General features: G+C 38.7%; 1 protein-coding gene across 2 annotated transcripts in view; it reads left to right on the top strand.

The window, feature by feature from the left end:
• Positions 1 to 26922, top strand: part of PLCB4 (phospholipase C beta 4) — a 209709-nt gene that overhangs the window by 4870 nt on the left and 177917 nt on the right. For both annotated transcript variants that reach the window (XM_086744781.1, XM_086744782.1), the window contains exon 2: positions 16786 to 16845. The gene's annotated coding sequence lies outside the window, so the exon portion shown is untranslated. The remainder of the gene's footprint in view (positions 1 to 16785; positions 16846 to 26922) is intronic.

Genomic DNA, 26922 nt, shown 5'->3' with positions numbered 1-26922 from the left:
TGAAGAAGCTGGCTCTATTCAGTTTACTTTGGGCTCTGAAATTATAACTTCCTTTGTGAGCTGACCTTGCAATTGGCAATTTTAGAAGACCGTGAGAAGATGTATAATGTTATACGTGCTAGGTTCAAGAGTCACTGTTCAGATTGAATACTCTGCATTGTTCCTTTTCAAATGTTGTACTGATTTCATTTACTTGAAAAGTTTTAATCTAGGCTTGGTGTTTGTATCCTGTTGTTTCTGTGTATAATACCATCTGAAAATGCAAAGAGATAAAAAAACTTAGATATCATCCACCTATGAAATAGTTAGAGAAAAGTATTTCATATGTGCAGTTGGTCTAGCGGTATGCCATGTGAGAGAGAATATATATTCAACTTCAGAAACGTTTGCGTGCACTTTGGTAAGGAGGAAAGGGGTATGAAAAAGGTATTAAAGAGCAGGCTTTTTATTCTTGAAGTTATAGACAGATTTTCTTTTCTAACAATTTCTGTATTGAACTTGAGCGCACACACTCCTGCAGATTGGAAGCAATCATTCAGGAGGTTAGTGACTAATAAAGGGGGCAAAAAGAGTAAGGACTTGAAAGGTTAGTAAGAAGCATCTCTTGGATAGCAGCGATCTAGAGTTTCCACAATCCTGTGAGCAGTGTGATGTTGTGGAAAATAACAAGTAATAAGGAAGGTCTTGTGAGATGTGAGCTGTGGTTTTGAACAAGATAGACTGGATGAAAGAGCTTCTCATAACAAAGCCCTAATTTTTCCTCCTTGATCTTTTAGGCCATTCCGAAACTCTACAGGGTTTTCTGTTCCCGTTTTTCTGCTTCTTGAACACGCGTATTTCCCATGCCTGAAATCGCCATGTCTCTCACATTTGCTTTTTGGTTTTCCTTCCAAAGCTTGTGGAGATGTTCATTACTGATGTTGCTGTATGTGCTATACTTGTTGCATGTACAGATCTTCTCTACTCTCCTCTTAGCTGAGGCTGTGTTCTGGATCCAGGGTGCTTGCCCCTGTCTCTGCCTTTAGACATCTGTAGCGCTGCTGCAGCTGCTGGAAGGAGACATGGGGAGGAAAGGAGTAGTAAGAGCCTATTTGTTTTGAAATACACAAATTAAGATAAAAGTTCTTAAAAAAAACAACAAACAAACCAACAATTTTGAATATTGATGCATTTATGCAAGTTGCTTTTTGTTATGAAGACATAAGGACATGTTACTCTAATTCTTACAGAATTCCCCTCAGAAGACAGTGAGTGGGAATGGAGGGTTGTCCCGGTTCCAGCTAGGATAGAGTTAATTTTTACCTGAGGTAGGAGAGGAACTGCTGCTGGTGGCACCTGTGGTTGGGGGACAGAGCTGGGATAGGTTACTAATTAGCAAACAGCTGGGACAGTTTACCCAAATTAGCCATACCATGTGACTCGTGCTCTGTATATACAGTGGGAATGGTGCTGAGAGAAAAGTTCTTGCTACTTGGGAGGGAGCTGGGCATTGGGTTTCACTGTGAGCTACTGTACTGTGTATTATCTGCTTAAGTATTTTCTGTTATTGGGTTTGGTTTTTTTTTGTTTTCCATATCTGTTTACTTTTCTTCTGTTGCTCTCTCAAACTGTTTTTATCTCAACCCATGAGGTTTGCCTTCTTTCTCGATTCTCATCCCCATCTCATTGTGGAGGGTGGTGAAGGGGGAGGGAGTGAGTGACTGTGTGGTGTTTTAGCTGCTGAGCCACCACAAAGGTGAATGCCTCATTGGGAAGTAGGAAATTGAGGCATGGAGTGGTTACTCTGGCTGGGCTAAGAGATCTGTTGAACCAAACAGGATTGGTATAATCTTTTCTATGAAGGACCCTGATCAGGGAAGGAAAAGGATTTTTGAAGAAGGACGGTGAGAGAGGCTGATGAATTAGCAGTAGGTTTGTTTGCAGAGATGACAATGAAGCATAACTTTGTTGAAGGAGAGGTTGGGTGGCACGTTGCGGTGATGAAGTGGACTGTGTATTGCTCCTAAACCTTGACCACAAAGCAGACAGGGCTGTTGGATGATTATTATTTTTTTTTTTCCTTTAAATATAGTTCTTGAGGTTTGATGCAGACTAATTGGGTGCTCTGCTCGATTCGGAGAGCTGTACTGCATGTCTGACATGCAAAGAATAGATGGACTAATTATTGCTTTCTGGTCTTTCAGTCTGTGTTGTTTGTGTAACGCTTCCCTAGCAAAATATGCTTAGGAATAATTTTCATACATTAAATGACAAGAGAAGATGGAATGTGATTGCAGGTATATCAGAGCAGCTTGCAAATTAGGTGCTGCAGTCTGGCATAAGAGCCGTTAGTTGCAGGTAACGTGAATACTTCAGCATCGCTGCTCAGCTTGTAATTCTCACATGGGAAATCTCCTGTATCCGTGTACGCTGCAGGTGCAGGGGAGCTCTTGGAAATTCCCCTCAACGTGTCTGCCATCCCTCACATGACGTGCTTATCTGCTTTGATTGGTGAATTCCCATGCTGAAGCAGAAGGTGGGGGTTTCTGGGGGTGGGGAGGAGAGGTGTGACCTGGCAGAATAATTGAGGGGTTGAATAGGGCAGCCTGAGTGGAGAGGAGATTCAGCTGCTGCTCAGTTTTCCAGGGGGCTGGTGGTGCTGTATTTTCCCAGGTGCAACAGCTGGGGCTGTGAGACCCTGGCAGGCTCTTCTGCTTGCTCTGAAGCTAGGAGAAGTAGCCCCCGCTGTACATCTACATTTATCCTGGGGAAAGACTGTAGGTGCTGTAATCTCTCTGCTGCAACTGAACTGATATAGTGATTTTTATTTTTTTTCCCCCAAATCCTTCAAATCTGGCAATATCTAGCAGAGTCTGGCTGTTCTTTTTGCTGATGCTCTGATTTTCAGCCATGAAATACATTGTGGCTTTTCTTTGACCCATGACTATAGCAAGTGGCATGGAAGAGGAATAGCTTTTGAGAAGACCTTGGCCCAGGTCAGAACAAAATGGACATAGTTTTTTAATTGCACAGGTTGCTGCTTCCCTGCATTCAGGTATCGTCAGTATAATTTTGTGAACCTCAAGCAGACGCTCGTATACTTGGATGCATCCTAAAGCATTACGTATGTTTGGCTCTGTGTGCTGTTGCCCACCCCTCACCCCTCTCCAGACTGGGAGAGTACTGGAATCTGCACAAATGCGTAGCCTGGCCAAAAAATTATGATAAAACGATCTCCTTTGGGTTATCCTATCACAGCTTAGAAGACCAATTATATCCTGGGCTGCATTAGAAGAAGCATGGCCAGTGTGATTCTCCCTCTCTACTCTGCTCTCATGAGACCACTCCTCCAGTATTGTGTCCAACTCTGGAGCCCCCAACATAAAAAGGACATGGGCCTGTTAGAGTGAGTCCAGAGAAGGGCCCTGAAGATAATCAGAGAGCTAGAGCACCTCTCCAGTCTGAGGACAGGCTGAGAGAGTTGGGGCTGTTCAGCCTGGAGGAGAGAAGGCTTGGGGGAGACCTTAAAGCGATCTTCTAGTACTGAAAGGCAGCCTGCAGGAACGATGGGAACAAGCATTTTAACAGGGCCTGTTGCGATAGGACAAGGGTTAATGATTTTAAACTAAAAGAGGGTAGATTTAGGCTAGATATAAGGAAGAAATTTTTTACAATGGGGGTGGTGGAACACTGGAACAGGTTGCCCAGAGAGGTGGTGGATGCCCCATCCCTGGAAACATTCAAGGCCAGGTTGGATGGGGCTCTGAGCAACCTGATCTGGTTGGAGGTGTCCCTGCTCCTTGCGGGGGAGTTGGACTAGATGGCTTTGAAAGGTCCCTTCCCACCCTAACTATTCTGTGATTCCAATGAGAGTCACACAAAAATAGTTTGTAACCGCGTGCCATGTTGTGTATGTGTCTTCGTACAATAAAATATCTTACAGCTAAACTAGTCTTTGCGTCAGGTGGTGGAAGTATTTGCACGGCTTTTATGGGAGTGGTTGCTGTCTCTTCCCGTGTTGAATTAATTAAGACTGACACCTTGGAAGAAACATGGTGCTTAACTGTACTCGGACCAGAGAGTTAAAAAGTTGGTGTACTGTTGGTGAACTGGATAACCTGTATTGGTACGTTTGTGAATGGATGTATGGATTGTGCGCGTAAGAGCAAGTACCCTAAATGTCTCTTGTGAACTTAGCTGTTAATTATGTTTACTTTGAAAAATAAAGACAGCTGATGATCACTTAGTTTTCTGGACTGAGTTGGTAGTAAATATGTATGAGTGCTTAGATGCATAGGAAGAAGAAACAGCAGTATCACTCTTCTGTGTTCCTCTTTTATCTCTAGAGAGCTGTGTGATCATTACTATGGAGAAGTCTTGAGTGGTGTTGTTGCTATTGCATGTTTTTGTTTGATTGGTGTGGAAACTATAGATCTTCATTTCTGCTAGTCTGGATGAGTTCATTTAGAAGGATTCTTATTAATGAAGTCTGTACTGCAAAACTGTGGTCCCTGTGTGCATAGGGGAATCACAGCTCACTTAGACCTTTATCTGGTAGTCCAGATCACATATAAAAACTTAATCACCATTTCTCTGCTGCATCTTCATTTTCAGTGCTGATCCTTTCACTGAATTGCAGACTTTGAAAAAAGAAAATGTGTTGGGTTTTGGCTATGATGATGGCTATGGTGACAGTCTGCCAGTTGATTTATTCAGGTTTGGTGCTCTCCAAGTTTTGTACAGATCCCTGTATGTTCGTTTCTAACACGTTTCTTGTGGTGAACTAAAAGCCTTGTGTAATGTGAGTGCATTTCCAGATGTGGGGAAATCAAAAGTGTATGATTGCAGTCAGTCTTTGCTATACAAACACGTTTATTTTGTAAATGTTTCTTAATTTTAAAACACATGAGATGTAGGCAATACTTGCATGAGTAGCTGTGAATTGGCATGGAGTAGACTACTTCTAAAAAAATAGTGAACTTTATTGCTGTGTATATTTTTTTTTTGTTATAATGATCTTTGTGACACTTCAATTTTCAAAACTAAATCAGCTGAATCAATTTGTCAAGAAATACATGCTCTGATTTATATATCTGTGATTTAGTTATGCTCAGTTAAATAAACAGTGCCCTGTAATCTTCACTGAGCTTGCCCTGCTTTCATTTCTAATTTATCCTTGAAAAGAAACTGCTCGCTTTAATTGAGTATAGCCCCCTCCCCACAGTATAACAACTGAAGAAGAATATTGTGAGAACAAAGATATAATCGCAGCGCTCAGATATTTGGTGTGTTAAAAACATTTATTGAACTGATCTCAAATTATGCGGAAAGATACACAGGTAGTTCTTCAGGTAATTTGGCATCATCAGATAATTGATACAGTGAGTAGTTTTTCATGATTCAGATGCTGAGCAATGTGGCTTTTGAAAACTGCAAACAGACTTTGAAATTCACAGGTAGAAATGGCAGAGGGAATTACATTGCTGTGTTAACCGTTGCATTATACAGTTCTAAGAAGTTGTCTCCATCCCTCTGTAATTTAGTGTCAGAATGTTCTCCGTGTATTTTCATGTAACTTTCATTCTCTCCATTTTTTTTAAATGGAATTTTTTTTCTTTACAGACCACAATCATAGTACTACAAAGTATGAGAGATTTTCCAGTCGTGTAAAATTACATTAGCCTTTTTGTGGGCTTAGTTTTTGATATTTTTTTCCATTCCCTTAATAAATGGTGATGATATCTAAAAGAATAGCCACTGCCTTTAGCAGCATTTCAATACTTGTTAAGACCTCCTTGAGTAATTTGAAATTTTAACCAAAACTTGGATTGCAAAGGTGTTGCTTTGCCTGGTTCATCTGAAAGACCCGTGGAAGTATTTCTTCAAAGTGTTACAGATAATAACTGACACCTTACTCTGAATAATTTTGTTAAGAGCTATACAATTATATACCTAAAAGTTGTGAAATGGTAGACCTATGGTATTTGTTAGGTGACGTACTTCTCTTCCTTAAAGAGTAATCGGTAATTTAAATGATCATTCCTTCTCTGATAATATTAATTTCATAAACCATTACATGGAATCCGTCAGTTACTAAGAAGCCAACTCATCGTTTAAGTTAAAAAAAATATGTGCTTCTGTGTACATAAAGTACAAATAAGAAGAAATAACACAGAAGCCTGTCTTTTTTTTTTCTTTTTGTGGAAGTGGAAGAGAAGACAATACTTCTCAGTTAATTTTAAAACCTGTAGAGGAATTCTTATTTAAAGATGACTGAAAGTGGGCAAATATATATATATATATATTTTTTTTTTTTTTTTTTTTCATTCCACCTCTTCATGCTATCATCACGCTTCGGGTTTTAGAAACTAAATAATACTGTCTTAAAGGCTTTAGCAGGGCATGTTTTGCTTAGCTGAGTAGTCTTCAGTTCAGCTGGTAATTAGCACATCTCTTAATGACTGAAACATAATTTTAACAAAAGTTGTCTCTTCATGTTCAGCAATGTCTGTTGACAAAGCGTGGGTGTTACAAGCGTGTAACCAAAGTCAATACGAGCCTTGCATTCAACTCAAAATCACTCTGCGCCTCGTCTAAGGTGCCTTTCCGAAGGCTGTTGCAGTCTGTCTCTTACTGTAGTACTATTGCAACTGTTAAAATACTATTTTAACAAGCAAGATTTATAGGCCAGAATTGTGTGTGTCCACTTGCTGGTCTATTGCTTTCATTGTTAAAAAGGAAAATAATAATAATAGAAAAAAATTACTGTATGAGGAGTACCTCACTGGAGGTGTGGTTTGTTCTCTCTCCGTGTAGCTCATTCTGAGCAAAGCCTGTGAAATAAGGATTGGCGGGATGGTGTTCCTTGAGGAACTGATGAGAAGCAGGGTACGCAAACCTTACTGGTTTTCAGTCTTACATCTTTCATTCTTGTTTGAGCTTGATATGGAAAGCAGCTCTGTAGATCATCTAGTTCTATGCTGCTATTATTGCTTTCCTGTTCTGGGCCATGTTTTGGCCTTGCAAAAGTTGGAGCAAGTCACTTAATTTTTTTCCCTTTCTTGTGGCTTCCTATCTTTAGGAAGAGATTTTATCGTCACCTTCCAAGGTATTAGTAAATACTCGGTGACACTTGTCTGCAGAGTGTTTTGACATCCTTCATGAGTGGTGCTATAGTTGTTGGTTGTTATAATTTTGTACTAGTCTACTCACTGCCTCTAAAAAGTTGGCAGTTGCTTAATAACACTCAGAAGCAAAGCTGAAGATGCGGCGGGGTGGAGGGGAAGAGAGAGGCTATTCTATCTCATAGGTAATTGAATAGCTTCTGTTTTGTTGGTGTGTGGGGTTTAGTTTTGTTTTGTTCTGTGGTTGTTGGTGTTTTGGGGTTGTTTTTTTTTTTTGTTCTTAAAATTTGACCTGAGAAAGAAAGGTAACGGGGATCTAGTGTCAGGAGTTACTTGGCAGGAGATATGCCATCTATGAGAATAAAACTGACCCGAGTTCAGCATACTGCAACTGCACAAGCCCAGCCTGTCAGAGCTTGGGATATGGCTAAATCCATTTCTATGTTTTGCAGGTGAAATACTTAATTTAGCTTCAGGATTGTATTTGACAGTGTCCTAACTATACATCCACGGTGGCTCCAATTATTCTGTCCAAGTGAAGTGTATATCCACGAAGTTGTCTCAAGATGCAAACGTTTCTGACTGTAGGACTAGGCTAACAATGCTAAAAATGCTCTTTTTCCAAAAAACCCACCCCTTAGTTTGTGAAACCAGCTGTCACAGACTGCACTTTTTCAAGATGGAGAGAGATTACTGGAATTGTAGATGACAGTATTGAGGCTGATATAATTTCTTCAAAATTAATTTTTAGCTCAGTTTCAGCAGAGCAAGGAGTGGCTGTTAGGACACATTTGATCCTGTAGGAAGGGATTAGGGGCACAGCCTGAAAGCTCTTTCTTTGCTGTTTGATATTGGTTTGGTAATTCCACCATCTAGCTCCCCTCCCCATATCTTTTGAGCATAGGCGTATCTGAGTGTAGTGGACTTGAAAAATTAGATTTCTTTGTTCTAAACCAGGACTTGGGCTGAATAGAGTAAGATACACACCCCCTGCCACTCCCACTGTTCTGATCATGCTATTTTTTCAATATTAATCTTAAATGTTGCGATAGTGCCTGACATGAAGGCTTCATTGTCTTGTGAGCAATGAGATACACAACAGCCTTCAGCAGTGCACATCAGAAAAATCTGCATCCTTCCAGCTTAGCCCTTACAGTATGAACTAAAGTACAGCACAGTGTAAATGTCAATTCAGGAATGTTAGGTACTTTTGGTATATGATCCCTTAAGGATTCTTTCTTCATGTCCTAAATTGCAAGGTTTCTGGGGCAGGAATTATCCTTACATTATTTATTTTATGGCATTTATTACAATACAGCTTTTTTTTTTTTTTTTTTTTTTTTTTTAACCTGATTGGTGCCCATTCACTGGTAACTCAGATGAGATAATACACTGCAACATAAAGTTTTTAATTAGAATATGTATACACTATTTTATGCAAGTTAAAAAGAAATTACATCCCTGTTGTTCAGTTCAACATGCTAAAGCATTTAAAGATATAAAGCAGCTTTCAGAGTGATTATGACAATTTTATATCTTTTTATATTCCAGTTGTTGAGACCTTTTTAGCATAATAAGAGGGCTTTACAGAAGCCTGCAGCTTATGTGTTAGCAACAAGGATTTTGGTAAATTACTTCTTGACCTTGACTTGCAAATCAAAATATAGCAAATCAGGGGCATGGACAACACTATACCAGGATAAACTCCCAGGAGTGCAGGGTAACGTATGGAGCAAGGCATTGCTCATGCTGCTTAGGTTGACGTGCCATCGGGTGTTAGAGGCCATTGATTTTAATACCTTTGTTAACGAACAGATCCAGTTTTCATTTATAGCCCAGCAGTAGCAAAGTTCCATTCTTTTCAGTTTTAGAAGTACAGTCTCATATAGGATATTTGTCAAGCAGTCTTTTTTTTTTTTATATATATATAATCTTTGACACCAGTCTTCCAGCAAAAATGTAGATGTGCTTCTTAGTGTTATTTCTAGGTATGAGGATTCCCTGTGTAAACCTTCAAGTCACAGCATAACTCAAGAGGTTTGGTTTTGGTTTGTTTTTTTTTTTTTTTTGGCAACTGTGTGGAGATAGTCTGAATCAGCAAACCTTACTTAAAGGGGCACTCTCAAGTCAAAACCATATAAATGTATAAAAAAAAAAATTTTCTTTTTTTTAAGAACTGAAGAAGCTGCGGACAACATGCATACCACTGGACAGCCGTGTCAGTTTAAAAACTAATTTATATGGGTTGTGTTGTTTCTGTTTCCTCCCTCTTTCTTTTAGTTCTGTGAAAGGCAACAAAGAACGAACCCTGAACAAAGTCGACTGCATTGTTGGATAAGAAAAGACATAGAAGAGACCAAGCAGAAATTGCAATCTAATAAATACACAGGGCATAGATCTACAAAGATGTTTTATCTGTGCTAAAAATCATTTGATGCTTTGCAGTCTTACAATGCTCAGTGGTCTAATAGTGGTTCTGGAATCTTTTTTAGGCATTGTACATACTTGTTAAAAAGTTCCTTCCCCCAAGTTCCCCCGAAGTTCCCCCAAAAGTTCCTTCCTGTAACGCCAGTACAGGAGGAGCCTAGAGCTGAACACAATTTTTAGTATATAGACAAAAGAATGTAAGTGTGAATCAATTCTAGTTACCTGTGGTAAAGATCAGCCTGTGAAAAAATTCAAGCTGCATGTTTTAATAGTTTTCGGTCAAGTGGGACTTCAAAGTTATTGACTTCCCTTTTAAGTTTTTACATTGGACAGTCCAATGAAAATAGAGACAGCGCAGACTAGTACTGGCTGCCATCATGAGAGATTTGTTTCAATAAAGGCTGTAGCATTGGGCCCAGGATGTTTGTGCAATGAGGCTCTGTAAACCTCTGTTGCAGATGTGTAATGTCTTGATCTATTTACTGGACAAATAAAAAATTGAACCGATGACTCTTTTGGTTTTTTTTTTTTTGTTGTTGTTTGTTTGTTTGGGGGAAACTAATGGACAGGAAATCTGACTAGTCATGTCAGATCTTGCCCCAAGAAACTGCATTGGTTTTAAAAAAGAGGCATTGTACTTGCAGCTTAATGTTTAAACTCAGTGTCAAAACGTTACAGCAGAATAATGCAAACCGATAATGCAAATGGTTTTCTTGGGTGGATTTCAACTCCTGTGCTAGTATCTGGTAGAATGTATTTACTTTCTCGCATTGAAATACCATGCTGTTCCCATCACAATAATGCCCCTTTCAGCTAGCTGGTTGCAGCCAGATTCAGAGATAGTAATCAAGATTGTTTTGAAATGCCTCTCTGTTTATTACAGTGTAACTTTTTCTTTTATACTTCATATTATTCAGTGACTAAGCATGTTTACTTTGAATGGGGTACATGTTCTAGGTGGGTAGAAGCAAAATAAAAGTGTTCAAGCCAGTTCTAATTTAATTTCAGCTCAGTGCGTTTTGTTGAGACAAGAAAAGCTGTTGGCATTTGGGCTTCGCAGTGCATTATGAAATGACTAACGTTCTTCTATGGAATTAAAACAAATTGGAAAGCAGAGTGAGAAAGAGGAGGACACAGTTCTAGGAATTAAATGCCTACGGCGTGTGGTTTGCCATCCTCTTGCTTTTGTTGATAATGTCTGGTTATGTAAACTTCTTCCCACCTCTCTTCTTCACCTTGCAGCGAAGCAGTTTTGTTGTGGTGTAACATCTTGTAGCATAAAAATGGTTGTAAATATACTGCTGCATCTTCACTGTGCAGCCCAGTAGGAAGGAAAGAGGGGATAGAAGGGACTGTTCTCTAGAAGCACAGATGGCTTTAGTAATTAATAATGTTTTTTAAAATAGGGTGGGGTTGTTTTTCTTTTTTGTTTGTTTGTTTTTGTTTTTTTTTTAAGGTATAACTTAATGTGACTCCCAAAAAAGGCACTGTATGAAAAAGCTGAGTCTGTCTGTTTGGTGCGTTTGGAAAAGTTTGCTATCATTAAACTTTTCTGGAGGAACATACCCAGGATGATCAGCCATGTACTTCCCCACGTGTTATGGGACAAAGATTCGGATAAAATGGCATACCCCTTCTGTCGTTTTGCACTGTGCAGTGTATCTTGTATTACAACCGATACGTAATTATCTCAGTAAATATTAAAGGGGAAAAATAATGCTGCTTAATCCCTTGCTCTTGCTGTTATGAAGGACTGGGATAATAAAAGCATACATCAGAACATGCTATGTTGGAGTTGCTGGCCTACATTTCAAAACGTGAATGATAAGAAACAAGCTCCCAGTTTCTGGAACACAGGGCACATCCCCAGAAGAATGACTGAGCTGCAGTAGGATTTCTGTGATGATGCTGAGGTTTCCCTGGAGACCTTAGATGACTGTATTGTATTGTAGTGATTTAAAGTGCTGGCAGCTGGTGGTTTGCTGGCCTGGAAGAAGTATCCATCCTCTTCTTGTCTGCCTATGTGCTGTGTGCTCCCCAGAGCCTGCACTGGCTGCACATTGGAGTCTGGGATTACTCCTTCATTTCTGTTTCCTTTGGATATTGTGAGATACTCCTAAACTTTACTCTTAGTTGGAGTGCAGTTTTTTATGAAAATAATTTATTTCATTGGCTCAGGCAGAGTAACAGCATTGCAAAGAATCCAGCTCAATTATGCGTAAATGCTTTAAGTGAAGTCTTGGATTGTTAATGCTTTCATCAGCAGTGAGTAATTTCATAGATTGAAAACCTCTCAAACTACAGAACAATAATTTTGGTTCAAGAGAAGTACTGTAGGTGACTGTAAAATAGAGTACTTTTAATATTTTTTTTTCCTTAAAAAAAAAATGACTGTCCTAAAACATAAGTAAAACTACCTGCAGGAACTTTGGGATAGTATACAGTTGTTACATCCAAGATACCCTGAAATTCTGTGACTCAAATTGCAGACTGTGTTTCTTAGGCCTATTCCATTTGCAGGGTGATAAGAGTTTGTGATACTGTTTTATATTGTGCAAATGCTACTGTTGTTTATGGCTTGGCTTAATTTATGTGGTTTTATTATATAAATATAGTTTATTCACTGTAGAAGAAGTCTGACAGATTTTATTATTTACAAATAATTTTGGAGAGTGTACTTACTGATTGATATGCTTTTCATAAAGTATAATTTCTGGGCTCCAAATTACTTGGAGTCTCTGTGGAAACAGTCTGCCTTTTTCAGAAATTCAGTGTGCTGGATTTGCTCAGCAAACACCAAGAAGCACTTTTACTTTTCCATTTAGCTGTATGCACCCTGATCCTGAGTCGAGAGCTCCCTTGACTCATGACCGCACGGCTGGAGTCAGATGTAGGACTGTACTTCAGTGTGTGATACTAGCAGCAGGTCGTATACTTTCTTTGTTGAGTTAGTTTCTGACTTAATTCAGTGAAGCCAAGTGCAACAGTCCTCAGTAAAACAACGTGGTTTACGAATGTGATTTCCATCATAATATTTCTTTGGCAGAAATGGATTAAATTTTGTTTGCGTTTTTTCACTATTTCTGAAGTTATTTACTGATAATTGTGTTTAAATGTGTATTTAGCTGTTTCTTTTGTCTATGTCAGTGAATCATACTGTCTAGCTTTTATTTACTGGGCAACAGCAAGCCATGTGCCCTGTGGTCAGTGCAATCCAGGTCAGTGTCAGTGAAGAAAAGGTGCAGAGTTACCTGGTAACTGAAGAGGCGGCTGATCTTGTGGGTTAGTATGTGAAATGTTCCAGAAAGATATGCCAGAGGCTCAAATTATGTACTGATTTGAGCAGGAAGCCACCGAATTGTGTATAGAGCGTGTCACCAGCAACAGACTGATGTCCCTGGCAAGGCTCCATTCCAGGAAGGAGCTGAGGTTTCTCAAAGGCTTCACATGAGAATGAACAATTTGACAGCGTGGCCCTTGCTAGAACAGCTTGCCCCGTTGAAGGCAGGAGCTGGCAGCGTGCAGCTCTGCTGTGTGCTCTTAGGAGGCAGGGGGGCTGACATAAAGTTGTTTTGGTAAGTGTGGTTTCCTGTGCACAAGTGTCTACCAGCTGGCATCATCTTATCGAAGACCTAGCGATAGAGAGAGAGTGATTTTTTTTTTTTTGTGTTTTTGGTTTTTTTTGTTTGTTTGTTTTGTGTGTTAGTGGGTTTTTTTTTTTGTCTGCTGTTTCTTTTTCTTTCCAGATCCTGAAAAAATTTTACAGAGTAAGAAAGGACCTTTTTAGAAACTACATGTCCAGATAGCTGTATAGGGAATTTAGGTTTGCAAAATGGTAAAAATAGTGCATCTAAAAAATAATAAGAAGATGAATTATGGTTGATGCTCCTCTTTGGCACAAAATGAGTAAAGGTCTGGTAGGTAATGGCTATGTCAGAATAGGAGATATTGATGGACTTAAATTGTAATGTTTAAATTCATATTCTATTGATCTTCTCTAAATTGGGTACGAGTACTGCACTTTTAATTAGAATCAGGCAAAAGGTCCTTATTGGAATTGTAAACTTTTGGTCTCCTAGTGGGTAGCTCAAGGAAGTGCTCTTCATCCATAGGCAAGCGTCCATAGATGGGAAATAATTATGCACTTCTAGAGTTCTAGAAGTGCGTTCCTGTCAGGTCATTCTTCCTGATCATTTTAGAGAATGACAAGTGAAAAAGAGACTTGTCTTAGTTCCTTGTTGATGAAAACTTGTTTTCTGCTTTAATTAAAGAAATTTTTTTAAAAAAAATTAAATTAAAAATTAATTTAAAATTAAATTAAAAATTAAAGAAAAAAATTTTAAAATCTGTTGACAAGGCCAGAGTCTTGTTGAGGGCTGTCCGTCCTTTAGAAGGATCGTCATGATTTAGCTGGAAGTTTTGAAAACGTAAGTCCTTTCCTAGTAGGTTACTAGAGGGTTAAGTCACGTGAAGACAGATGGAGAAGGAAACAACCCATATGGTATATTTAAAGTGATAGGAGTGTTCAGGTGACTAGTCAAGAAACAAGTCTTGCCTTACTGAATAGCAGTTAAGAAATCTTTGTTGTGGCCAGTGATGAACACTGGACACTTCAGAATTTGATGCCTCAGCACCTGGTTAGATGTTCAGTTGCAGTTGAGATCCTGAGGTGTCCATCTGGTTCAGTGTTCAGGAAGTGAGGAACATAAAATTAATGTTCTTCTGCACAAAGTAGGTGTCAAGATACGTGACTAGCTTATTTACCTCTTTAAAAAAATATTTCTTTGTTTATTTTTTTTTCTTTGGAATAGGAAAGAAATGAAAATTGTAGGGTTTTTCTAGAGTTTTTTTTCTGCCTTTATAACCAACTGTGGAAGAAAGGATAAACCGGAGGCTGCAGCTGTTGTCCGTTACCCCATCAGTAGTTGGGTTACTGTGAGTTACAGATTGCTCGGTGTTTCTGCCTCTTTAACTGAGACTTGACTCTGTCTCTTAAGTGTTTCCCGCAAAGAATTTACAGTCTTACTAAAAGCGCCATTGGAGATTTTTGAACACAAACAAGCTTCTGAAGAAATACTTAACTGATGAAGAGAAAAAGATTTTTGGTATTTGCATAACTAAAAAGAAACTGATTTTTTTTTTTTTTCATTAAATTTATGAGATTGTACTCATGGAACATGAGAAATTTCATACCCCAATGGCAATTTTACCCAGAAAGCTGTAAATGATTAAAACTAGTTGAGAAACAAATTCTGTTTCTGTAATGTGCATTAGGTATGGTATGATGCTACTGATTTCAGTGGAGCTGTGCTGGATTTGACACTGATGTAACCATGTTGAAATTTGACCACAGTCTGCAAGAGAACAAAACTATGAGGTGTATCTCTCACTGCAGACTAATAGAGTGGCTTGATGCTGAAAAATATTCTTGTAATGTCTTTGTTTTTCCAACAAAAACATGTGTTGAATAGTGAGTTTATTTTAGCATTAGGTTGGCTTTAGTTGACCGCAGAAGTAAGTGTAAGGACGCTTGTGTGCAGCTGTGAGGTGGTGGAGATCCAGTTTTATCTTGTCATGTAATTATGAGCTACTGAGGCACTGTGTAGTCTTTTACTAGAAGAGCGCGCTGTCAATATTTAATGAGAACAGAGTACCTAGCCATCATCCTCTCCGAGCTTCTATTTATGTTGTGGAAAAACTTCTGTTGTAATGGAAGTTTTTGGTGACTCTGGGAGAATTCAGGAGAATGGGAAACTATTTTCTTTGACTGCTCTCATTGCTTCATTGCTGTAATTGTGATTGCCGTGGTTCTCAGTCTCTCTAGTATTATACTTTGTGGGGTGTTTTATGCACCCTGAGCTTTCAGGCAAATGCTAGACCTGGCCTCTCTTGGCTGAGACACTTGTTTTCTACCTCTCTGTTTCTAATCTTGCTGAGGCTTTTTCTTTTTTTTCCCCTTCCTTTCTCTTCTTCTCACCTCATAAAATTTAAAAGGTATCAGGTCAGATGTAATCCTGAGTATGTGCCTTGTGGATGCTCTCAGTTTTAGGCTTCAATTTATTTTTCTTTAAAGGAAAAAAGATGAAGCTTAATGAAAGAGAAAAATACAGCTTCTGTCCTAATGTGCAGGAGCTCTTGATAAATTCATTTGAAAGAGCTTCAGTTAATGTAATATTATTTTCAATGCTGAACACATTAACTTTTCTTTTAAAACATCATCTCTTACAAATACATCAATTTCTAATCTAAATTTGGATTTGACTTCATTTTTGAACACACTTTTGTCCTTTTCATTCTGGGTTTTGTAAATCTGCTTTGCTTGTTGAGTGGCTGTTGTGCTCATGTCCGTTTTAAGCTCTCATACAAATGACATGGATATAAAAACCAGTTGGTTTTGTGCATTTTAAAAAAGAGGCGAAAAAAGTAACAGCAGCAAAGCAGTTGGTAGTATTGCTACAGATGTGACAGCCACGGGATCTGTACAGGTGCTTCCTCGGAGGAAGCTTGGGAAGACAGCAGTTTTGCCTCAAAACACTCAGCTTTCTGATGCAGAGAGTGTATTGCAGAGGATGAAGATATTAGAGTGTCACTAGGGCCCTGCTGTGATGCTATGACTGCCCTGATGCTGCAGCTGAGGGAATGGTGTGGATCCGTTTACCCACTTGTGCTGCCCAGAAGCATGGAAGCGTTGAATGCCCTTGTGCTGCCTGTCTCTTCCCCACACAAATAGAAGGGGGAAGGACAGGAGAAGGGGACATCGGTGAATTAGTTGATGCTTTCATCCATCTAAATTACTGGCAAATGCAATAGGGGAAGTATGTTTTAGTACTAGTAATGATTGCATAATCTACTTTTTACCCAACGCTGGGATAAGGAAAAAACCCCTGATTCTGTATCTCAGAATAAAATACATTGTTTTCTTTGCTCCTGACACTCTGCTCCATTCTTGGTCTCCATTGTGTAGGTTTATTTTCCAGTTTTAAATGCTTGGAACAATGAATACCACATATTGGTTTCACCTGCAGCTATGATGCTTTTGCTTATATAACAAAGACAGAAGGGAATTTCAAAATGAAATGAACTTCAAACAAAATCTCACTGAGTGTGCAATATTTATGCTTGCTATACTTATATATTCTGATCCATATGGAGAAATTATTTGAGGGGGGGAGGTGGTCTTAAAGTAGTTGACTGTATTTTTATTAGGTAATTAAATATTAGTATGCTCAATTAAGGCTTTTTTTTTTTTTTTTAGCAAAAAGAAGACGTTATCTACAATGGAAACTTCTACAGAGTAATTTCTGATTTTCAAATGGTATGTGTTTTTCTGTTCATTTAACCATTTAACTTTTTTTTTTTACTTCAGGTTTAAAATACAGTTTAATGTTTAAATGCTGTGCTGTCCATATTAGTAGAATGATAAATGTATTATGAAAAAAACAATGGTTGGGGTTCATGAGACGAGAGAAGTTATTAGAAGTTTAGATCATAATGCTCCAAATTCAGTGTGCTGCAAACTCCTGAAAACCAGGTACCCTGACACTAAGAAAGAAGGATATGTGTGAGGATGATCAGTGACACGGTCAGATGGAGGTATTCTAGGTCCTCAGTGGCCTGCAATTTAAGTGCTGTAGTCTCTGTTTGGTGGATTCTTCTTACCTCAAATTTGTGGAAGACATTTTTTTTCTTTTTAGTACTCAGGGTTGGGTCACTTGTACACCAACTTACGTTTACTTCATACGCACTCCTAGTCCAAGTTTTTTATACTCCATTGGCATCAAGGATTCTTACCCTCTTGACTTCTGAAAGCTACTTTTCCTCCAGAAGCACAGAATTGGCATAAAATGCTGCTTGCTTTAGCATCCAGGCCTTGAACAGACTCAAAAGAGTTGTTGAGGCAAATGCTAATTTCTCACTAATCCCGAGTGAGACCTCAGTCTTGTCTTGTTGGTCAAATCATTCAGTTTAGCTTAAGTGAGTTCTTTGATACCCATCCTTACTGCATAGAAGCAGAGCACTGCACGTGCAACCAGTGTGTAGAACTTCATGCACTATTTTTTCTACTGACATTTTGTAAGTGTTCATGATGAGATGATGTATTTACTTTTTGTTGTTGTTCATATAAAAACGTATCTAAATTAACATCAGAATTCTCTGAAATATTCTGAGATTATTTCTCAGCTGAGGATTCCAATTGCAGATAGATCTGCTCTAGAGGGATCTTTCTCAGGAAACTTCAGTGCAGAAAGTCATCAACACCAAAGGATATGGTTGCATCGGTCTTCTAGAATTTTAAAATTGGAAGTAATGGTACAATGGTTGTAGGCAGTGCTTTGCATACTTATAACCTTGTCGTTAGTCATTAAAATGCTCTTTTGTTTTCCTTGTTTCTTACTGCTTGATCGTGTGTTTATCCCTATGCTGTATAACTACAAGGATTTGGGAATTTGTTGCACTGTGACCTGCTGTTCTACCACAATTGGCTTGTTTGTTTGTAACTGATAAAAATAATTCTTCTGCGGGCACAAGTACAGCTTGGTAAAATAATTAAAAAAAGAAAAAAAAAATGAAACCTGCATTGACCAGAAATAGCTGTCTTGGAAAGTAAAAACTACTGTAAATATTTTCTTAGAGCAGAAGTCTGAAAATACAGACAGTACTAACTTCTTATCCAGGTGTAAGCAGTAGAACTCTTACTAGAGATTTAGAATGAAATCACACCAGTGACAGAACTGCTGGGGTAATTGGCTTGTTTGTTAAAATTGGTAAAGAAGTAGGGGATGAATCAGTTTACCTTGAGTAGCTATAGCATTTAAGCATCGTGCATGTTTTCAAAATAAAACTCTACATGAAAAAAAAAAAGCCACTCTGTATGCGGTTAGAGTAAGGAAGTTAAGGATGTTGCTTTTAATTTTTCACTGGGGCCCATTTTTAACCATTTAAACATACCATGCATAAGGATATGCCATAGGTTTTACATACCATCTTGAAAGTCAAAGACTTCAAAAATTTTTGGAACAAAGGAAAAACAAATTCCAGAACTCCTGAATTTACATCAAGTAAATATGAAGAGAATTTGGCTCAATAACAAAACCAAATCAACACAAAACAACAATAGCCCCAGGCAGTCACAATTTGTACAGTCGGTTTTAGGGTCTGTAGGCAGCGTACTGCAGTGAATGCTAGTTACACTGAGGATGCCTGGGAGAGGTTTTCTGGGTAGCAAGGGTGCTAAAACATCATATTATTAAAGATTAAGTGAGACCATAATGCATTTTTGTCTGTTTCATCACAATGTGATTGTAGACAGTGTTTGTTCAGGAGATGAGGTCAGCCAGTGTGTCCTTACAGGTTTATTCTGTTTACGTGGTGGTGGGAGGATGGGTGTGCAAATGGGAGGTGTTGTCTTTATCATAACACATCATTACCTGTATCCATGCTCCCTCTAATGTCATCAGGAGCTACAAGAACCTTGACATCTTTCGTACTCTGAAAGAGATTGAGCTGAAGAGAGAACTAGACAAAGAAAATTTTTAAAATGAACTATGGTTTCCAACACTGTTGGAAGGAAGGAGTGCTAAATAATGTGAAGCTGGGCATAATGTTCACTGGATGTTCCTGACTGGAGTAGTAATTAAAACAATGTACTGATCATCACAGTTACCTCTTTGGTTTATTCATCACCATTTTTATGGAGGTGAAATAAGATCCCTGTGGTATTTTTACAGGTTAGAGTTGCAAGTTTTTTGGTAGGTTAAAGGACAGAGATTATTTGGCATGTGTATTTTTGATTAAATTTCCTGTGCTCCTGTGCCACTGTATCTCTTGGATGGGGAGCTAAGAGCTGCATTCACCCCAGCCTCATTATCAACCCCAAGGAGATTCTTAATTATCACCGTGTCTTGTGCTCAAAAAGAGCCAATTAATGTGCTGCCTGTCTTAATCCTATTTATGTGATTGTGTACTTTGTTATTTTTTAAAAAAATATATTTACATGGGAAATCTGAGGAAAGGCGGCTTCAGTCTCTGATTTGGGTACAGCTCAGCCTTGCAGAAATGAGTCTGCTAATAATGCTGTTTAGGATTTCACAGCACACTGGAGTAGTCACTGGCTGACTCTGTTTATCCTCTAGGCAGGCAATAGTTGAACTGGACTATGGTGAAGGAACACTAATATTTTTCTCAAACTACTGTCTGACTCCCCCATGCTCTGAAAAAATTGAAATACACTTCTGACTGAATGAAGGTGTGACTGTAAGAGCAAGATAATACCAGAGTACTGGCAGATTCCGTCAGGGTAGCAGTTCTTACGGCACAGGTAATGTCTTGGAGAGAGACACTCTCAACTGTGTTGTCCTTCCAGGGTATGTAAATAGCGTTTGTCCACCGTGCTGTGTATTCCAGATTGAAACCTATTCATGCAGGGGTCTGTGTGCTCCCTGGATCCTGGCAGGGTGGGGGCAAAGGGCAGAGCAGCTGAACCTCAAGGCCGATAGAGGGTGAGAGTGAAACAATGCTACTTTCTTGTGTTCAAGAAGATAATTTAATCATGTCGTTGCTGAAGTTTTCCCTTCCCTTTGTGATTATAAAATAGAAGACTGACTACTGGCTCTTCTAAAGCCTAGGTTCTTAAGAGTATTGAAGCTTAACAGAATTATGTCTGCTACGACCTTTATAGCTGAAGCAACTACTGGTTTTGCCTTAACAGTTGAGGGAGTACTTGGTAGGTCAGCATGGCTAACTTGTTCACATTCTGGGGCCTCCAGAATTGTGCCGTATAGCCACAGATGACATCCTGCAGCTGTGAAAGCACTGTAAGTGCAAATGCAAGCACTGTCAATGTGGTGCTGCTCATGCTAACATACTTGTAAGAATTATCTACTGTAATTTCTAATGTTACACCACTTACTTGCTTTACTTGAAAAGACCAAATCTTGATGAACTTCTCTCTGTGTAATCTATCTGCTACAATCGCAGAAGTATTTTGCACTTGTTTTCCTTATACCAGTGTGTATCTGCACCAACTCCATTGCCACACCTGCTGAGCGTATTTATATAAGTACTGAGATAATTGAGGCTGGGTTTTAATCCTAAAGTATTTGCTTCCTGGGGCGTGCTAACTGCTCCCAAAATGGAAGGGACATTTCATAGGGGAGAATAAAGGAAAAAGTTGCCGCCTTGTTAGAGACCAGTGCAATTTGCTCAGCTTGCTCTTCTCAAAAGAAAGACATTTTTAATCCTAGCTTTAGACTGTGTCTCCACTGTATATCTTACTGTCCCTGCTAAGCCCAGCAATTAAGATGTTTTGTGTGGGTATTTTCCACCTGAGCTGAATTTTGCTCTGTAGCATCTATTTTGGCCATGAATCCTACTACTGTTCCCTTAATCATGTCTGTTGAATCCTACTGTTATCTCTGGCTTCTGGAAAATGAGTTCTTTTAGGTCTGAAAAGCTATCTGCTGTTTGTAAGCAACATGCATAGCTTACTTAGGTGGAGCATACACTGAGTTTCCCTTCAGATGGACAATGTTTTCTTTATAAAAGTTCTCTTATTCTTAGCACATTTCTAGGTCAGGAATGCTTAAAATATCTTCTGTCATTAAAACTTGGAGTCAACAGTATAAAACAAAAATAGAGAGGCAAAAGAAAAATAAATGAAGCTTACTGCATCCAGATGAAGCATTGTTTTCCAAATATTCCCTGCTGTTTGTGACCATGTAATCTTCAAACTTTCTTTTGAGAGTGTTCTGTTTAATTACAGCAAAATCTAGTGATGGGTAGACCTTTTCGATGAGAAAGGTGAGCATGGATGGAGGAGAAAGTATATACTGGCAAAGGTCTCAGACCGAGAAAAGTTGGTGGTTTAGAGAGGAGGCAGAGCTATGGGAACAAAAAAAAGCAAGGGATAACAAAAGCATACAGATAATTTATGGCAGGAGTTACTGTCTCAGTTTAAAGTTCCCTGTAGTTTCACGTACATTTAAACTGACACTTCTGATAAAGAAAATAGTCCCTTGTCTCACTCCCAGCCGTGAACTTCTTGTCCCTGGATGCTTGTTCACACCAAAATCCTGTGTCAGTAACTAGTGAATCAGGTAACTGATCTGGCTGAAAGGTAGACCTGCTAAATAAAATTCTAAAAGGTTATTTTTAACCCAGAGAAGAGAAGGCTCCAGGGAGACCTTATGGCAGCCTTTCAATACTTAAAGGAGTCTTACAAGAAAGATAGGGACAAACTTTTTAGTAGGGCTTGTTGTGATGGGACAAAGTGTAATGGTTTTAAACTAAAAAGTGAGTAGATTTAGATTGGATATAAATGAAATAATTTTTTACGGTGAGGGTGGTGGAACACTGGAACAGGTTGCCCAGAGAGGTGGTGGATGCTCCATCCCTGGAAACATTCAAGGCCAGGTTGGAGGGGGCTCTGAGCAACCTGATCTGGTTGGAGATGTCCGTGCTTCTTGCAGTGGAGTTGGACTGAATAGCCTTAAAAGGTCCCTTCCAACCCAAACCATTCTATGATTTTTCAACTGAATCAATTTTTACTTGTACTGACAGAGCAGAGGTTAGTGGGGAACGAATGAGTGACTGGTGGACTTCTGGAGAGGACTGCTTAAGTTTACCGGAGTACTGTCTTGAATTGTTCCATGGTAGGTCTGTTTTGAACAATGCTTGAATATTCAGGCATTCTAATACAGAAAACCAGAGGAAACAAATTTTGTCGTCTTATATTCTCTAACTGCCCAAGTAGGAAAGACTTTGCTGTTTTTTGAAAAAGTATGGAATGTTATGTAAGGAACTAAGCTATGGTGTTATTTTATTCAAAACTTGTATCTCATCAGTTCCCGAAGTTAGAACCTTCTTTTAAAATGTGCAAAAACTTGGTCTTGTTTGCAAAGGTGGACAGTGTGGGAAGAACTAGTCAGAAAATGTGAGACATCAAATGACAGCTCATGTTACTAGACCTCAATAAAGCCTGAAGTAAGTGGAGTTTCTGACAACCATTTTGTTCTGTGGAGGCTCAGCTCACTAAGACATACTGGGTTCTTTGTGGTTTTGCCTCTCCCTCATCCCTCTTTTTTTTTTTTTTTTTCTGGATTGCTGTCTTCGTTAGTAGTGAGTTAAATTGGCTCCAGGAGGAAACCAGAGCACAAGTCTGCTCTAACTAATTAGCAGGAGTATGCGTCTAGAAATGGAGAGAGTAGAGCAGAAAGGACTGGAGGAAACTATTTCCATTCTAGTTTCTCAGCCTAAACACAGATGGCATGACTCGGTGTGAAAGCTGAAGGGCAGCGGTGGCAGAGATGGTGAGTGACATTCCAGTGTTCCCAAGGGATTCCTTTGCAGACGCATCAGTGGGACTTTTACTATTGACTTCAACTGAGGCCAAGTGTATGGAAAAAAAAGAGAGAACAATCCGGAAGGTGTGGGGAGAGCTACGAAATAAATGAAGCGTGATAGAAAAAGTGGGAAATGTAATAATAAAACTGTCAGGTATAGGAAATACGTATGTGATGGTGAAGAAAGCAAGAGGTCATGTTCCCCAGCTGAGTTTGGGCAACATGTTTTGTTCATTTGACTCTCTTCTCCTATTGAAACTATCTGCCAAGCCCTGCTGTTGGTACACCAAGATTATATGCCCAGTAGATATTTTCTTGTAAACTGATGTGTCTTTTTACACCGCATGAATCGTGCACTGATCTTTAGCTCTTAACTGTTTTCTGGTGAAGCCAAAAAGAAAATTATGGAATTACGGCGAGAAAATGCATTGTATTATGAAAGGATTATTATTATTTTTTTTTTTTTTTACTTTCCAGTATTTTCAACTTCTTTAAACCTATGGAAAATTTCAGAGGGATGTTTTCTCTAATTACATTTGTGGTCTGGTTTAGAGGAGCAATGCCTGGATGAGTGTTTAAGTAAACAGATTCTAATCTAAGGCAAAACTCCGCATCATCCTGTGGCTTTCCCAGAACCTGCTTTTGTTCTAGTGTTCATATCTTATCAGTTGTAATTTTGTTGCTCTTAAAATGAGTATTGCATTAGGGAACAGAAAGCGTGCGTGTGTGATAGTTATGGAGTCTGCCCTACTGGCAGCTGTTTACCCAAACAAATCCTTTTTGATCACAGTACATGTGAAAACTGGAATCCGAGAAGATGGCATGTGCTGTTCCGCATCAGGATGATTTGTTGCAGGCAATGGAAATATCTGTGGCAAATCAAATTTGCATTCAAAACTTCATTTATAATTATTGTGGTTATGATGATTTCCTCTTTCTCTGTGTACATCCTCTTAATCTACTATGTGTAAATTTTTCCAAACTCGACAGGTTGCATAAGCCAGAAAAGTAGGAAATAACTCCCAAAAGAACTGCTGCCAGATCTTTGAAGCGCATATTGAGTTACTGGATCTGAAACACAATGTGTAAGAGTTGCTTTGCCAAGTTTTGAAAGTTACAGTATGTGGAGTGATGAGACTGCTGTCTAGCTGTTTTCTGTAAAACAAAGGGGAAAGGCTGAGAAATATGGAATGTTGTTTATTGCTTAACGACACACATTCCACTTGTCAGTTGTTTATATTTTTAACTGTTGTTTCTTCTTTTCAAAATTAATAAGACTTGTTAAACATTACAATGAAAAGTAGCAAGTAAATCTACTTAGATTTCGTAACTGCAGTTTTTGCTGTTTGATCTGTACCAGACTGAAAATTTGGATGGTAAACAAGATCATTATGAGATCTTTGGCAGTCTGGCTTAGCAGTTGGGAGGACATCTCTAGAGCTGCTCTAGATATTACAAGTAATTCTTGTGCTGATATATAGTCTTCTTTTTCAAAATCTGCAGATCCTTTTCTCAGGTATTTGTACATTTGGAAAACTTTGACCATTTATACTTTGCAGTGAGTGGTTTTTATACGTGGCCTGATGATCAGGCTCTTCTCATACAAAGGAAGTAGTGCTTCACTTACCTCATCAAATCAGTTGTGGGTGGTCAGATGTCTGTATCTAGCTCTTCTTTTGTGAGCAAGTGGGTTGCTCAGTCTGATAAAAATCCATTCAGTCATTTTCTTGCTGAGCTATATTTTAGCCTTGAGAAAGCAACCTTGTCTTTCCTTCTTTAGAGACCTTATTGGAGGAGAAAAGCCAGTTAACCTAGCTATTAAAATATTTGTGGCTTGTATTTGGTTGGAATTCACCTAGACTATGAATTCACCTACCTCTATAAATTCAGTAGGTCCTTGCCAGCAAGATGGTCAGGCATGCCTGCCTCACGTTACTACTTGGTTACTATGTTCAAGTTATTTCTGAACCTTTCTCTCTGAAAACTAAATAAATGAATTTTTACGTTTTGCATCGTAAAGGTGTGCTTTTGCACATTTTGTACATATGTAGTCCTATAAGCAATTTAACTTCCTCTCTGAAAGACAGATCAAAAATTCTTTAATACTTGAGGTATAATGAGCAAAGTTTTTGGTTCAGATGAATTGCAGCTTGAGTTTGCTGAATGTGAACCTGGTACCCATTTTTCCTTTAAAAAAGCAGTTCTACCTGCCTTAACTCTGAAGGATTCATATGAAACACTGGCATGGTATTTGGCAAGGTGAAATCTTTAATTAGACATAGTGTCTTTTATCAGATCCAATAATGTAGTTGTGTTTTTGGCCTGCTTTTCTTTTAAGGATGTAGGTAAGCAACTAGCAAGATGTTCTGAAAAGTCTAAAAGATAAACTTCTGTAAATGTATTTTAATTATTTCTTTTGGTTTAACTGGCCTTTTTCTACATGTCTTAACTGACCAATTTGTTGCCTGGACTCTATAGAATTTTTTTTTTTTCTTTGTAAATTGTGTATATACACAACTGGTGAAAAGGGTACCCTTTAAAATGTTAAACAGTTGAGGCAGTTTCCAGCTGAACACTTTTAAGGAAATCAAAAGCTTTCCTCTATTCATCACTGATAGATCAGCCGGGAGTGTTTTCTGTTGTCACATAAAATTTGGAATCAGGTTTGTCATAATTAGTACTCTACTTTTCTGTGTTAATCTGTCTGTGCTGTGAAAGTGTAGTAAAATATTTTTATATTCACTTTAATGTCCATTTCATCTTAGAATCATAGAATCTTGTGAAGGTTTGCAAATTGGCAAGAACGTAAACGAGAATGAGACCCTAAGAACTTATCTCAAAAATTATTATAACCCAAGCAAAGACATTACAGCAAATGCCTTTTAAGTATGAGGTAATGTAGCTAAAGCAACACTGTACAGAATGGCTAATCAGTGAGAGCTGGAGCCTGTTCTGTGATGCAGAAGCACGCGGTTGTGTCCTGAGTATTCCTTACTGGAGTTTCTTTTACTCTCTAGTATGATTCTGCAGTGTACCAACTTGATCTGTTCATCCAGTGGAATCCAGGGAGAGCTTTAAAAAGCCAGAGCTACGTGTGAAGAGACTGAAAACACCGTATCTCGTACGACTGCATTTTCTGGAAGGTTTCCCTGTTTCTGTGTGGTGTGGTTTCACTGCTGTAAAAGATGCTTTGCGGACAAGATGCCTGAGGCTGGTGTTGCTAAAACACTCTCCTGCTCTGGCGTGCCTAACGCACACGCGTAGAGCTGGGCACGCTGAGTAGTTGAGAGCGCGTTGGTGGAACGCAGTTGTCTTGTCCTCTGTCAAGTTAGCACTTTCAAGAATTTTGGTTGGCTGTACCCTCTCTGTTCCTTCTTTTCTTGGTGGTGCACGTTAGCTACTGAACCTTGGCAGCAGATTATACAAGACAGCAGGTGACAGAGGAGCAGGAAATGATGCTGTTGAATCTGCTACCTGTTGTACTTGTGACTTCAGCAGAATATACTGGAGTCAATATTATAAAACTAAAACATATGCTGCTTGACAGTTTATTGCTTACCCTTGTATGGCATCTTTGCTGTGCCTCGTTTTTTTTGTTTGTTTGTTTGTTTGGTTTTTTTTAGACTTGTGTCCAGAACACAAGAGGTTTGTTTCTGTATATTTTTGCTGGCACGTGATGTGACTTGAGTCAAACAAGATGAACTTGAGTCAAACAAGATGAACTTGAGTCAAGTGGTTAAATGTTAGAACAGCTTCCTCCATGTGTTGGTTTACTGCCAGGGAAAGGTGAATGTTCAGCATAAATGCTGTATTTAAACGCTAATCAACATTTATTATTGTTGAATGAATGACCCGACAAGGATACAGTTGAACTAAAATGTAAAGGTTATATTTCATGGAAGTGAGAAGCTTTATTAATATTTGAAGAATGGCTTTAATTAGTCTGACTGTTGGTAGGTGTGTTCATTTTCTCAATGTAAATCCAGTATAGCGATTTTCACCAACTTATAATTGGCAGTTTCCCCTAGGAAATAATCATTATTGGTATTATA

The sequence above is a fragment of the Chlamydotis macqueenii genome, chromosome 3 (assembly GCF_036417535.1).
Source record: "Chlamydotis macqueenii isolate bChlMac1 chromosome 3, bChlMac1.mat, whole genome shotgun sequence".
Classification (NCBI taxonomy): Eukaryota; Metazoa; Chordata; class Aves; order Otidiformes; family Otididae; genus Chlamydotis; species Chlamydotis macqueenii.
Note: the sequence above shows the minus strand (reverse complement) of the source record. Positions and strands in the feature narration are given on the sequence as shown.